Genomic DNA, 15,603 nt, shown 5'->3' on the forward strand with positions numbered 1-15,603 from the left:
AGTATCTGGCACTTATCAGTTAATCATGGTGTGTCTAAAGGTGATTTTAAAGACAGTTTCCTATCCTTTCTTTTGCAGGTGTTAACTTTGGGTCCCTTCTTGGAATAGGAGGAAGAGCCGTTCTCTACTTTTCAGAACTACGGAGAAACTAAAGAGAACCGATTTAAATAAGTTGAACTCTCTTCTGGCCTCTCCCCTTTCGAGACATCACCACTTCACCCTGTGAGGAGCCTGAAGAATTAGACCAGTCACTATGAATGTGACCAGCTTGTTTTCCTTCACAAGTCCAGCTGTGAAGAGACTTCTAGGTTGGAAACAGGGTGACGAAGAAGAAAAATGGGCAGAGAAAGCTGTGGACGTGTTGGTGAAAAAATTGAAGAAAAAGAAAGGGGCAATGGAAGAGTTGGAGAAGGGCCTGAGCTGCCCGGGACAGCCAAGTAACTGTGTCACCATTCCCTGCTCCCTGGATGGCAGGCTGCAGGTGTCCCACCGGAAGGGATTGCCGAGTGTGGCGCTGGCCGGACCTCCAGAGCCGCCATGAACTGAAGCCTCTGGATTGCTGTCAGTTTCCTTTTGGTTCCAACCAGAAGGAGGTGTGCATCAACCCCTATCACTATAAGCGCGTGGAGAGCCCTGGTGAGTGGGGTGGACTGTGTGTGCACCGTGAAGCCTGTTGAGACCAGAGCAATAACACCTTTCTGTTGTGGGGTGTAATTCCAAAATATCTGGGGGAAGTTTTGTGTGTATTCATACATGCGTGTGCAAAAGAGCACAAAAACTCTTTCTACTCAGCTTTTGCTCACTGTAATGAGTGTCTGTAAAAATCACTTTATACAGGGGAAGGTTTACTTTACTTTGTGATTTTGAAAGTATCAGCCCTTCGTCCCATCGGCTCCAGGGCTCTCTGTCCTGTAGCACTATAGCATCCTGGGGTAGAATGGTGGCAGAGCAGAGCTCATGTCACAAGCGGAAGGAAATTGGAGCCCTATTGTTCCATCCAGTGACTAGGAGACTTCCCACTAGGCTGCGGGAACAAGCCTTCAGCACCTGAACATTTGGGGGTACATTCAAATCCAAATTTTAGCAGTCCTGGAGTATTTCATACATGTTAAAGGCCTCCTTCCTTCCAAGTGACTTTGTTTAGAAACATGTTCTGAAAATTGAGGTGTGTGTCTGACTTTGCTTTCTATGGTTCACATTGGTTCTGTGTGTCTTTCTAGCAATTTAGTTGTGCAGTACGTCAGCAGACAACAGAAGCACAGGGGTCTTGTCGTGTGCACTAAAGGAAGGGCACGGTGGGGCAGCTGTGACCAGTTCTACTTCATGTTTCACGACAGCACTCTTTGTCATCTGTATTGAAGTGTGCTTGTGTTGTGTTGTGTTCCCTGTGGGCTATGTTCTGCTGTGTGAGGAACTGATGCTGTTACTTTAAGATATCTCAGTCTTTACCTGTGTGGTTGGGCTATGGTAAAGTCTGGAGTCGGCCTCTCGAATCTGTGGATTCTGCAGATATACATAGAGGCAGTTGCAGATGAAAATAGTTAGAAAAAGAACTCTGCCTCTACTGAGCAGGCCGACTTCCTTTGTGATACTTTCTCTTTCAGTTTTGGTGGTTGAAAAAGTCAATGGACTTCATTCTTTCTGGGGCTCAGAGCCCAGGAACTCTTGGTGGGGAGGGCCTGCTTACTTTTCTTCACATCAAGCCTCTGACTAGGTACGATGGCCACCACATAGGGATCAGAGGTGCTCGTACCTGATGCTGCCCAGGGTCACCAGTGCTGGAGGTCCTCGTATAGGTTGGCTTGCATTGGCCTGACCTCAGCTCAGTGACCACCACAGATCTGCCCCTCCCATAGTCCCAGGGTTAATCCGCCCATTGTTCTGGAAGGAGTCCAGGGCCTTGAGAGGTGCCTGGGCTAGGTGCTATGTGCCAGCTTGCTTACTCCTCTTTATCTGGCACCTGGAGCAGTGCAGCCTGCATGACTGACTCCTGTGGATGCCTAGAATCGGTGGCAGCAGCTAGAAAATGATAGAAGCCCCTCTTATTCTCTAATCAGCGGAGTAACTATCTCATAGCATTTATATCATGTTAGGCATCGCAGGTGGTTCAGATCAGATTTAAAGTGTGGGTGGAGCAGACACATAGAGGCCCCACATAGATACTGTCCATGTTACACCAGGGACTGAGCGTCTGCAGATGAGGGCTTCCAAGGGAGCTCTGGTACCAGTCTCCCGTGGATATCAACCACTACATTCTGAATTTATATAGTTTTCCCTAGAGCTTGGTTCTACTTCTGGACAGGCAGAACAGTTGACAAGTGGTTCTGTATTGAAGCATTGAGTTGTCACAGTGTCTGTCATTCAGTATGGTTTTGTTGATGGATTAATTCACTTAGCTGATGATATCTGAGGGTCCCCAAATATGGATGGTGTCAGATTTGGGTGGCTTCCCTCCCTGTTCCTGCTCCTGGGATGGCCAGGTGACTTTTCTCTCACAGGAACTTCAGACCCCATGGTTAGACTGGAACCCCATGGTTCCAGCTCAACCATCCAATAATAGGTTGGTCTCCAAAGCCGTTTGTATTTTTGTGGAATATATAAGTCATGTAAAAGTAAAGACTAGGGAATAGTTTGCAAAGGCTTTTGTGTCCACTGCCTGTTTTTAAGAAAGAGAGGATATAAACTAAGCCTTTCTCATTTGTCTCTCTGGTTTCTTTCTGTCCCCAGTGCTTCCTCCCATGCTGGTTCCCAGGCACAGTGAGTACAACCCTGAGCACAGCCTTCTGGCACAGTTCTGTAACTTGGGACAGAATGAGCCTCACATGCCACCGAACGCCACGTTTCCAGATTCCTTCAGGCAGCCCAGCACCCACCCGTTTCCCCACTCGTCCAATAGCAGCTACCCCAACTCCCCAGGCAGTAGCAGCAGCAGCAGCACCTACCCTCACTCCCGCACCAGCTCAGACCCAGGCAGCCCTTTCCAGATGCCAGGTAGGAGGGGGCATTCGGGGACGCTGCCTGCCTTGGGGAGGTGGGTGGGGGTGGCCTGCGGGGCGGGGGCACAGTGGGTGGAACCCTGAGCACATCCTGGTGAACCAGTGCTTGGAGAATATCAATGTAGGGAGGGAGTTGTACATACAGCTGGAGAAGAGGATGGCTTGTTTGAGTCCTGTTAAGTTTTGAAGCAGCTGCATCCTTCTTTGAGTGACACAATTGTTCCAGTCTCTGCTCTCCATAAAAAGAAAGGGGAATATGTCATATTACACACACTGCTGCTCTGAGAAGCGGCTTCGGCGAGCTTTTCCAACATTGAAGAACCCTTGTAATCAATGCAGCCGCAGAAGAGCTAATTACTGGGGTATCCGCCCGACCCATTTAATTAGATTCATTTTGCCAGTGATGTAATTCCAAAAAATATGTTAATATGCTTTTAACAGCAAGGAAATGCAACAGAAGTGATGGAGAATATTGCTTGTTTAACTTAGCAAAGACAAAAACCAGTTATTTTCCTGTTTTAGTCATAACTGATGGTGTAATAGTGACTAATTAGAGGATTACACTTTTCAGATTACAGGTTAGTAAACAAGCATCTCAAATATTAGTGGCAGAGCTCTTGCCAGTCGACATCGAGAGGGACACGATAAATAAAAGATCATCATGAAATGCATGGATATTTTTGTGAGGGAAAGTGATGGGACAGGATGTTTATAGAGCCACTTAAGGTGCTTTAGATTAAATTTTACTTCAGCATCCATGTTGTACCTTCAGAAATTAAAACGTGATCCATGCTTTATTGCTTCCTCCGTTCCCAACTATAAGGAAAAGGAAAATGTTTACCTAAAGCTATCCTCTGACCCCTGCATACATGTGCACACACATGCATCTGTGTACACTTGACCAGGCCTAATCATATGCAAAAGCTCTCAGTGCAGAGGAGAGTCTGTGCCTGAAGCATGTAATTTTTTTTCTTTCAAACTTTGTAGCTGATATACCAACAACTGCTTACCAGCCTCCTCTTGAGGAGATGCCATGGCCCAGGATGGCTCTCAGCCAATGGACACGAATATGATGGCACCTGCACTGCCCTCCGAGATCAACAGAGGAGGTAAAATGAGTTGTCAGAGTTTTGTCTGTATGTCCTGTCCAAACGTTACTTTTACTCATTTAGACCTTAAAAAGGTAGCTGTTTGAGAAACATGGAAAAAACGTTTTGCTGTTGTTTTAAGCCTAATGCAAAGAATTCTCTAGAGCCCATCTTTTTACTTAAACTCTGTCACAGTAGTATGAGATCTTAGAATAGAATATGGAGGTCTCAGATTCCCACTGGCCTCTGAAACGGCCGTACACAGTGCTCTGCCATTTTGTGTTACATACTTAGGTGAAGAGAGTTTCCAGCACTGGTGGTTAGAAAACTGAACTGTCAGTCACCTCTAAAGACAATCTGAGATGCTGTATGTTGACCAGTGTTGAATAATCAGCCATGATTTATTAATTATGGAAAAATAAACAAGCATATCTGTGTCCTTAGCATGCTAATTTGCTTTCACCTTCAATAAATGAGTAAGTGATATATATTATCATATATGCATTTATATACATATATGCACATATATCAAATGACTGTTTAAAATGCGTCTGTCTATGATTTGTTACTAATAAATATGGGTTTGTATGGCTGTTTCACATACCTATACACACAGGAAGTTGTTAAAAATCTCTGTGCTTACTGAGATAGTCGGAGGAAATGACTGAGTCCTGTTTTACATAACAAATACATCTGTTATTTATATGCTCATGTGTTTTCACGTCTTCAGAATAGCCCCTATGCCACTTTTGGATATTTTATTTGGGGAGCAAGATACCCTGTGTTGGGCCTGTAATGGTCATGATGAGATTATCTCTGTTACCCCCAAATAGAGACTTATTTTTAAGTTTTTTCCTTTAAAATAGCTTAAAAAATGTTCCCAGTTGGAGCCATTTAAAAATCACATAGTATTTTCAGAGGAAAAAACTTTGACTATTCTCCTGTTGTTACCTGTGGTGGATACCCAGAACATGGGTCAGCAAGCTACAGCCGGCACACAGATCAGCCCACTTTCTGTTTTTGTAAATAAAGCTTTATTAGAACACACTACTGCCCATTTGTTACATTTTATCTATAGCTAGGTTTTTTTATCTGTTGTTGTGGTTACAAAGGCAGAGTGGAATAGTTGTGATAAAGACCATATGTCTCACAAGATCTTCCTGGTCTTTTATAGGAAAAAAAAAATGTGTCCACGAGTAAGCCAGATGAATAGCATTTTTAACAATGCTGAAATCTGATAGAAGGCCTATGTGACAGATGGCACAGCCTTCTCTGGGGTTTGGCACTTGTGAGTTACTACAGCTTTGTTCCTTGAAGAGCAGCAGACAGGGAAGCATTGCCTAGAAAGAAACAAGGGAAATAGTATATTTTCAGCTAAGCTACTTACATAAAACAAATAACTGGCTGGTTATGTTAAGAACATGGCAGCACTCGGAAAGCACACGCAGGCTGAACGCTGAGTTAGAGGCCTGCCTGGTCTACAAAGCTACAAAGAAACTGTGTCTCGAAAAACCACAAGCAATCAAAAAAAAGGATGTGGAAGTCTTTCTCCTCTTCCTCCTTCTCTTCCTCCTCCTCCTCCTCCTCCTCCTCCTCCTGCTCCTCCTCCTCCTTCTCCTCCTCCTCCTTGTCCCTGTCCTTCTCCTTTTCCATCTCCCAGTCCTGGTGGATTTTCTTTCCATTTCTTATATTTGTACACTGAATCCCCATGAGGCTCATTAGAGCAATGATCAAGTTGGCAATGGTGTGGTTTGTGTGCCTGGACTCTCAAAAGGCATGCATAAGAGGTTTTGACGCAGAAAGGGCTCTTTTCCCAGCCTTTTGGTTGAAAGCATTCAGAAGCATTTTCTGTTTGGAGATTCATCAGCCTTAAGAGATTGGGCCTAACAAGCTGCATCCTCTTGGTAAACCTGTGTAGTTTCTATTGTTGGCCCATTCTGGGAAGGGAGAGACAAACACACCCGCTTGGCATGACTTGAAGCAAATAGAAGGAGGTTAGCATGGCGTCTGGATGAGAGAGATATATTTTATTCGGGAAGAATGGCCAGCTGGCATGGTTTCTTCCTGAGCTATAGCAAAACTGGAGCTTCAGCCATCACCAGCTCTTGTGAAGCCAGGCAGCTTCTTCATGATAGGAAGAAGTTCATTTTCAGGGCTTTGAGAAAGCAGAGGTCTGCCAAAGCTTTGCCAAAAGCAGTTCCTTTCTTCACAAGCCCCATTGGCATATCTCCAGGCCCCTCCTGTTCCTGTGCCACTTGCTTTCTCATTGGTCACTGTAATTCTTGTAGGTAGTGTGCCAGCAGGAGTGATTTAAATTGTTTCTTTATGTTAATGAGCAAGTTATAAGTCATTTGTATTCAGCAAGTGCTGTTGCCATGCTAGCTGAGCTGGTATTTCATATCTCTGCCAGTTCCCCAATGAAAGGAGAATGCTGCCCTTAGTAAGAAGTACATTGGATCTCACAGAAATGACCCATGTGATCCTCGTAGGTGCCCCTCCCTGTCTTCGTTCCACCGTGCTCAGCCAGTTTTACAATGCGGTTTCTGGTTGGGGTGCTCCAGGAGTAACTATGAGCAAATTTCTTTCCTTCTTGCAGATGTTCAAGCTGTTGTTTATGAGGAACCAATGCACTGGTGCTCTATTGTGTACTACGAGCTCAACAACCGTGTGGGTGATACATTCCAGGCCTCCTCCACAAGCGTGTTGGTGGATGGTTACACTGATCCTTCCAACAACAAGAACCGTTTCTGCCTTGGGCTGCTCTCCAACATTAACCGGAACTCCACAATAGAAAACACCAGGCGACATATTGGAAAAGGTGCGTGTCCCTTTACCCCTCCTGCAAACATTCATCTTTTCTTCCTCTAGAAGTGGCCCCATCATTCTTGTGGCAAATGCCAAATGTTCAGATGCTGCTGTTCACAGGAGATTCCCAAATGGCCACTAAACCAAGGGTATGCCCAGCCCCCATGTCAAATTAAAGCAATTCCCTTTGCAGCTGTGAACACTTTGCTTTTGTGTAAGCTCAGTGTCAGTGCTGGTGTGGGTCAGCTGATCATAGCACTCACAGTGCTGATGTAACACAATCATTCTGGAAAGTCATTTGGCAAAGTGATTCAAATCCTTCGATCCAGCCGCTTAACTTCCAGGAATGTCTCTTATAGATATTAGTAAAAACCGTCCAGTAACATTTGTCATGACTGCAATAGTAGATAATTAGTGTCAATACTGGTCTGCTGAGGGAGCCTGGCTAAACAGTTACAGCAGCAAGTCATAAAGAAATGTGACAGTTTGCAACAAAGGCTTTAATGATTGCAAAACCGGACACACAATTGCAGACTGTTAATTAACAAGCATTTTCGTCTGTTGCTGAAGGAATGCCAATATTTTCCACATCTTTATATTTCATAGATTGTCTTAATTTTCTAAAATGAAAAGACATCATTTTTGATATCAGGGAAAAGGGTTTTTTTTTTCTTCTTAAAAAGTTTTCTCACTGGGTGTTGGTGGCGCATGGCTTTAATCCCAGCACTCGGGAGGCAGAAGCAGGCAGATCTCTGTGAATTTGAGGCCAGCCTGCTCTCCAGAGCTAGTGCCACGATAGGCTCCAAAGATGCACAGAGAAACCCTGTCTTGAAAAAAACCAAAAAAAGTTTTCTCTATATTTTTGTTCTTAAATATATCTCTGTATACCACTAAACAAAATGGATTTCTGCCACAGTGGGTAGAACTGATACTGGAGTCTTAGCCCTGTGTGTCTGTAGAAATGCCACATGGTGTTTCCTCAGATAGTCTCACTAGCGTTTTCTATTAAGCCATTCCAACTAAGCACCTTCTTAGCTCAAAGCCACACTACCTGCCTGCTTGCTAGCCTCTTCTTACTCCCTCGTGAGTCTTGGCCAGAGGGTCCATCTTCCTTTTTGAAGATTTGCTTTTGTTTATTTTCTGTGTGTATAACGGGGCACATAGTGGTCAGAGGACAAATTTGCAGAATTGGTTCTCTCCTTGGTCCAGCTTTAATAGGAGGGGGTCCAGGACACTCCCTGCTTCTCCCTGAGAAGGGCGGATGCTGCCTGGTCTTTCAGCATCCTAAGTTATAAGATGTTTTCAATTATTGTTTTTTGTACTTATTTCGGTGAGCTCCTTTTTCACACAGTATGTTTTTTTTTTTCTATTTAAAAAGTGTCTGTTTTAACTAGACCTCATGTCTTACTGCTTCCAGCAGTAATTCTTCAACCCGGGTTTCACTCCTCTGTGTTTATTGACCATCCCTTCTCTCTCTCTCTGAAGTTTTCTGAACAATTTAGCCTTGGCATAAATGCAGAAGACTTTAAGCACACAGGATACCCCAGGAAACTACAGGCTTTATATTGCTCTATTTTTAGAGTGTCCATATACTTTCAACTCTGGTTAAGGAGGACATTAAATACCAAAATGAAAATGTCAACCATTATTATTTTTGAGAGACATTGTTAGTTCCTGAACACACTGGTTATCACAAGCATAACATAGTTAGCTAGATGTCTGTCAGAATGGCTATGTGAGTGGCCAAATTTGACTCTGCCTGGGTGCCTTTCAGCCTATGAATGATATGGTCTGTCCTGTCACAGGTGTCCACCTGTACTATGTTGGAGGAGAAGTGTATGTCGAATGCCTGAGTGACAGCAGCGTATTTGTGCAGAGTCGGAACTGCAACTACCATCATGGGTTTCATCCCACCACTGTCTGCAAGATCCCTAGTGGGTGTAGCGTGAAAATTTTCAACAACTAAGAGTTTGCTCAGATACTGGCACAGTCTGTGAACCATTGTTTTGAGACTGTGTATGAACTCACCAAAATGTGCACTATTCGAATGAGTTTCGTGAAGGTGAGCAGTGCCCGCCCATCTCATTCAGGCCTGACCCCCGCCTCACCCCTGCTATTTACAATATGTATATCTGTGCCTTCCTGGTATATATTCCTATCAGTGCCCAGCAAGAGCACCATTGTCCAAGAGGTTGTCATGGGAACTTAGAATATAGTCCTCTCCTTCCTCCATGCAGGTCCCAGAGATGGAACTCAGGTCTCCAGGCTTGGTGACAGGCACCTTTATCTCCCCCTGCCTCCCAGTCATCTTGCCGTTTGTGCGGGTCAAGCTAAGGGTTTAATATAGTCCAGCCAGGCCTCTAGCTGGCTGAGGATGAATTTCAAATCCTGATCCATCAGCTCTACATCTAGGATTCTTGTCCTGTGTGCTTCTACCACCCCATTGTTGGGGCTCTGGTATGCTGTGCCAGTGTCCTACCCACTGTGCTGTCCTAGGCCCCATAGCTACTATGATATCATAGAAAGTGGTATGTATTTAACATGAAGCTCAAATGCATGAACATTCTATGAGATCAGCTGAAGAAATGTGTCTTTGTTCTTCTCATTCCACTTTTAGTATTGTCAGGATGCCAGCGCTTATTGGTTATAGATAGTATGATATTGCATGGTCTGTGGGGTGGCTCAGGGAGAAAAGGTACTTATGGCACTTCGATTCCTGTGACCCATATGATAGAAAGACAGAACCAACTCCTTCTAATTTTTCTCTGGCTTCCACGTGTGTATATACCCACTCACACACAGGGCGGGAGGGGAATAAATGTAACAAAAAAAGTAAGTGGAAAATTAACCACATTGGAAATTATTTTAAGTTGTTCATATATTTTTTAAGTATTTCTAGTAATTCTTGTGCCTTGTGCATACTTCAGAGGTTAGCAGGGCTCTTGCCATTCACGTTGAGTGTTCTGTAGTATCACAGAAAGGACAGAATCCAAGGCATTGCTTAGCTCTGTCCTCTTCTGTGTCTAAGACATTTAAGTTTTTAAGAAGCCATTGAAAACTAATTTTTAAGTGTGTATCTGATGACAGCACAGTCTAGTAACTGCCTGGTCTCTGAGGTCTCCAAGATAAGTCGTTATCCTGATTTACCTTGAGGAAGAGCTCTAATTACAGGCCTGGGTGAGGCAGTCATCTTTCATGTGCTGTCCTCAAAAGCTCTCTGACTTCTTGTTGGGCCTGTTTAGTGATGTGTTCATCACTGGGGTTGAGTGCAGAGCCAGGCTTTGTTCATTGCCATCCAGATCAAAGGAGTTTTCCACCTTCTGGCCAAATGTGGTGCCTCTTTAACCCTAAAGGAGGCTTTTCTTTACCCCTTAAAAAAGTTAGCCTGTGTGTTGTGTACAAATGTGACCACAGAGTCTCTCCTTGTTCATTATTTACAAGCGCCATTTATTTTTTGACTTCACATTTTAGCTCAGACGATTTTCAAAATGAGGCCAGCAACTTGCCAATGTGCTTATTGTTGGGAAGGAAGAACAACTCCTTAGTGGTTGTGTTAACTGGTTGAGGTACAGGAACTTTCTCAGACCTTCTGCTCTTGACCTGTAAAATGGGGATGGGTGGCATTGGTACCTTGGTAATTATTCTCAATGTCCCCTGATGGCACTATGATTATTGAATTTTTAAAGAAGCTTTGGTTCCTGTGCTCCAATAAGCTTTCTCCTTGCATTCAGTTCCTATTGATTACACAACTAACAGTTGATTGTTACTTTTGTATAACTAAAAACACTTACTTTAAAACAAGGTATTTAAAGATTTATTCCTTTACACTTATCAGTGTGTGTGTGTGTGTGTGTGTGTGTGTGTGTGTGTGTGTGCCCATGGAGGTCAGAAGAGGGTGTCAGATCTCTTGTACCAGGAGTTAGAAGCTGTGGGTTTCTGGACCCAAGCTCAGGTCCTCTGGAACACCAGCAAGTACTCTAAGCTGATAACCTATCTCTTTATCCCAAAACTACATTCAGAATTTGTTAACATTATTCTTCCGGCAAATACTTTACCACTATTCCAAAAAGACAAAACAAAGAGAAAAAATGCTTCTAAAACATTTATCTTCAAGATCTATATGGCTCCCAGTGGGTTTAATAATAATACTACAGCATAAAAAATTTTAGCAAGGAAGGCTGTGCAAGGTGTGATAGATATGGCTTGGGGTTTAAGATAGACAAACCCAACTAAAGAATGAGGTGGTGGGCTGGAGAGATGGCTCAGCAGTTCAGAGAACTTGCTGCTCTTCCAGAGGACCTGAGTCCTGTTTCGAGCACCATGCCAGGCAGTTCATAATTGCCTGTGATTCCATCTCCACAAACCTAACACCTTCTTATGTCCTCCAGGGGTACCTTTATACACATGCACTAGATGCTTACATGTACACATAATAAATAATATATCTTCTTTAAAGCTTGATGACCGTAACATAACCATCACCACACAAGACATCATATGTTGGCCTCAAAAGCTTTGCACACTTTCTGTAGCTCTGCAGAGAGGGAGCCTCAATTCACTGCTCTTCCCAGTGTCTTGGAGAAATGATGCAGGGAGTCTTTCTACCATTAATAGGCAGTCTCATGTTATTTTTAGATGATTTTTGGTGTTTACATAAAATTATACTTTAATGAATGTTAAAAACCAAGTCCTCCCTATCTGAAAAATCCAAATCGGTTTGGTGCAGAAAGTATCTGTGGAGATTCTGCCACATACTGGTGACCATCCTGGATGCTGGGAGCTCAGTGGTAAGGCAGACCCCATCTTCAAATAACTCACTCCTGAAGAGAAAGACCTGCATGGTAACTGTCGCCATTGAATATTCAAGCCCAGAGACATGCATGGATATACATAGGTGGAGTCCATGTGCCCCAACTTTGTCCTAAAAGTTTTCATATTGGGATGTATTTCTGAAAACTCATGCAGAAATCTTGTAGCAGTGGCCAATGACTCACATGGCTATTATTCTTTCCAAGCAAGGATAAAGCAGAACTTTATGCTGTCCTTATCACACACACCATCACCATTTTTTTCGACTTAAGACAGTCTAAATGTATAACCCAGGTTAGCCTCAAACTCAGTGTGGTTCAGACTGACATTGAAGTCATGATCCTTCGTCCTTAGCCTCCCACTAGTGCTGAGATTACAGGTGTATCCTATCACTTGGCTTTCATGGTGACTTCTGTGGGGCACTCTTGTCCTACCTGGTCATTCTGAAGCCATCTAGCAAACCACCTTCTTGGCCAGATGCATGACAGAACCTGTTGCTTCAGGGCAATGACTAGGTATCAGGAAGAACTTTGGGAATGTGTAACTGTTCTCCTGTCAGTTTCACTTGAAACTGAAATATCAAGAGATTTGTGTTGTTGACAGAAGAATTTTATCTGTCAGAGTGGGGAAAAAGCAGAATGTCCATCTGTCTGATATCACCTTCCTGTAAAGGAAGAATTCAATGATAGCTGTGACAGGCTGGGGATGTCACTGAGGCATGTGAGAGGCCTTGGGTTTCTATCTTGGTATCACAGAAATGGGTAAAAGGGAACTAAGCTTGGTAACCCATACCTGTAATCCCAGCACATGGGAGGCTGAAGCCCAAGGATTGACACAGGTTTGCAGCTAGCTGGACCATGTAGTAAATTTCAGTCCAGCTGGGCTACAGAGTAAATCCATGTCTGGAAAAAAATTAAGACTGAGGATATTATTCAGTGTGTGAAATGCTTCCCATGCAGCCATAAGAACTGGATTTGTGCCAGGCCTTGGTGGCGCACAACTTTAATCTATGCCCTCGGGAGGCAGAGGCTGGCAGATCTCTGTGAGTTTGAGACCAGCCTGGTCTACAAGAGCTAGTTCCAGGACAGACTCCAAAGCCACAGAGAAACCCTGTCTCGGAAAAAAAAAAGAACTAGGTTTGGATCCCCAGCACCCATTTCAAAAAGAAAAAAAAATGCCAAGGCAGCTGGTAAGATGGTTTTGTGGGTAAAGTAAAGGAACTTACTGAACAGCATGGAAACCCAACTTCGGTTAACCATGAGGCATGTTGTGTGATACTGTTCTTGAGGAGACAGGAACAAACGTATACTCACCTCAGATAAGAAACCAATGACAGACCAAAGTGTGGGTACCACTGAAATCCAGCTTGGAGAACCATTGAGTTTTATTGGGGTTACTTAAAGGAGCAGAAGTGACACAAAGACAGCTATATCACCAAGAGCCAACCCCAGCATGGGTGGCAACTCACAAAAGCTGAGAATCTGGAGTTCGCTACCTGAAATGCAGACACCTCAACCGGCTGGAGAATGTCTTATTCCAGAAGCAGGCAGCCTAGTCAGTCTGTCTGTCTCAGCAGTCCTTACGGCTCATATCAGCCTGGGGAGGGAGGGCCTAGTGAATCTGGTCAGTTTCAGGGACTTACTAAAGATTTTACGATGCCTGCTTCCTGAGTTTTAAGGAGTTTGCCTAGAGGGTGGAGTGTTTCACTTCCCCTTAGAACATTTGGCAATTCTGGAGCTTCCCTCTAACACAGAAGGTTCTATCTTTGAAGAAATTGCTACACAACATGAGTAAAAGGTGAGAAGAGAACCAACTTCACAGATTTGTTCTCTGAGCTCCACATGCACACTGTGGTGTACATAAACACACATTCATGCAACAACAACAAAAAGCTGGTGCAGTGCTGTGTGTAGTCCCAGCATGGGAGACAGATAGGATCCCTTAGGCTTGCTGGCCGTCAGTCTAGCCTGATTGACAAAAGCCCAGGTGCAGCAAGAGAACTCATCTCAGAAAATACAGTGGAGTGTGATTGAAGAAGACAGCCAGTGTAGACCCCTGCACTCTCCAGGCATGGACACACAGATAAAGGGACAAGGGATTGTTGAGTTAAAGGTGTAGGACTCTTACAGTGGTCCTGGGTTCAGTCCCAGCATCCAGCTGAAGTGGATCACGACAGCCTGTAACTCTACCTCCAGGATCCAACATCTTCTGAAATCCACAGATACCACACATTCATAGGAAAATCCATACTCAAACACGTACATATTTGCACAATTTTTAAATAAAATATTAAAAATAAAGCCAGTTTGATAATACATGCCTTTTATTCCAGTGCTCAGAAATCAGACAGGTAAGCTCTGAGTTTGAGGCCAGTTTGGTCTACATAGGGAGTTTAGGCCAGCCAGGGCTACCCATTAAGAGTATGTCTTAAAAGTATAAGTAAGTAAAGTGCTAACATAACATTAATGTAGTGGGAAACAAATATTTAAAATATATTTTTTTGAGAGAGAGGGTTTCTCTGTGGCATTGGAGTCTGTCCTGGAACTACCTCTTGAAGACCACAATGGTCTCGAACTCACAGAGATTCCCCCTGCCTCTGATTCCCGAGTGCTGGGATCTAAGCCATGCACCACCACCTCTTGGCTAAAATATCTATATTCAAACAACTACTCAATGTATTTTAAATTTGTAATTATCCAAGACTAATAATATTTATTTTTTTATTTGAAAAAAGGTCTTATTCTGTACCCTGACTGGCCTGGAACTCACATCCCTGCTTCCCAAATGCTGGGATTAAAGGCATGTGCCACTATACCAGGTGATCCTGGGGTCCTTGGGTAGACTTTTGGTGGACAACGTCCATCCCCCAAAATTACCCATGCTTTTGCAGTATGTTTGTTTTCTTGTGGGACATAGCCATGAGTCCAAACATAATTATGTGAACTGATCATATGATTTTTTACTTGGTAGAATGACTCAATGAGATAGAGAGTTAAATGACACCAGTGTGCTTTCTTTTTCCTAGGGTTGGGGAGCCAAGTACCACAGGCAGGATGTTACTAGCACCCCCTGCTGGATTGAGATACATCTGCATGGCCCTCTCCAGTGGCTGGATAAAGTTCTTACCCAGATGGGTTCGCCCCACAATCCTATTTCCTCAGTGTCTTAAAGGGCCACTGGCTTCTGTCTCTTGCAAATGTTGAACCTTGCATGTGCTTGAAGGATGGATATGTCAGACGGGTGAAAACCTGACAAGGGAGCCTTGATAATACTTGACCTCTGTGACCAACTGTTGGATTGAGAAATTAACAAACATTAGTAACATGATGTTGATATCAAGAATCTGTTTAGTTTACATTGTGACGTTCTGTTTTGTGATCAACTAAAATGTTGACTTTTAGCAGGACTTTTGTTGGGAGTGTTTGACAGAGTGTTACGCTAATAGTCTTTGAAGTGTGCACTTCATCGGGTTTCCAAGCCCAGATTGAATCATCTTTTGATGGGTTTTCATAATTTTTTAAAACTATTTGTTTAGAAACGAATGGGGTTCTTTGTTTGTTTTTAAAGGCAAATTTTTCTTACATACACAGTATTCTTTCTGAAACTGTATGCTGACTGTAGTGCTGACTAAATGACGTCAGGCTTTTGCTCCTTGCTAAATATGTGTATACAGAATATTTGGAGGTTAGGAATAGTCTAAATGGTTAGTGGATCTAGAAGGTATTTGTCGGTGGGGTGGGGGAAAGGAAATGACAACCGCAAATGTAGATTATGCTTTAAAGTTCAGTTTGTTGTATTAAATGAGCAAGCTGGTGTCTGAATTTGCTGTGTTTCAGTTTTTTTAGAGTTTTATCTGACTTTTTTTCCTTTCTTTTCTTTTATCTCATCTGCTCTACACCACAGTA

The 15,603-nt window shown here is 43.4% G+C and overlaps 1 pseudogene; it reads left to right on the forward strand.

Moving 5' to 3' along the window:
- The first annotated feature begins 253 nt into the window (after positions 1-253).
- On the forward strand, positions 254-14,867 carry LOC113838310 (annotated as a pseudogene).
- The last annotated feature ends 736 nt before the right edge of the window (positions 14,868-15,603 follow it).

The sequence above is a fragment of the Cricetulus griseus genome, unplaced genomic scaffold, assembly GCF_003668045.3.
Source record: "Cricetulus griseus strain 17A/GY unplaced genomic scaffold, alternate assembly CriGri-PICRH-1.0 unplaced_scaffold_1, whole genome shotgun sequence".
Classification (NCBI taxonomy): Eukaryota; Metazoa; Chordata; class Mammalia; order Rodentia; family Cricetidae; genus Cricetulus; species Cricetulus griseus.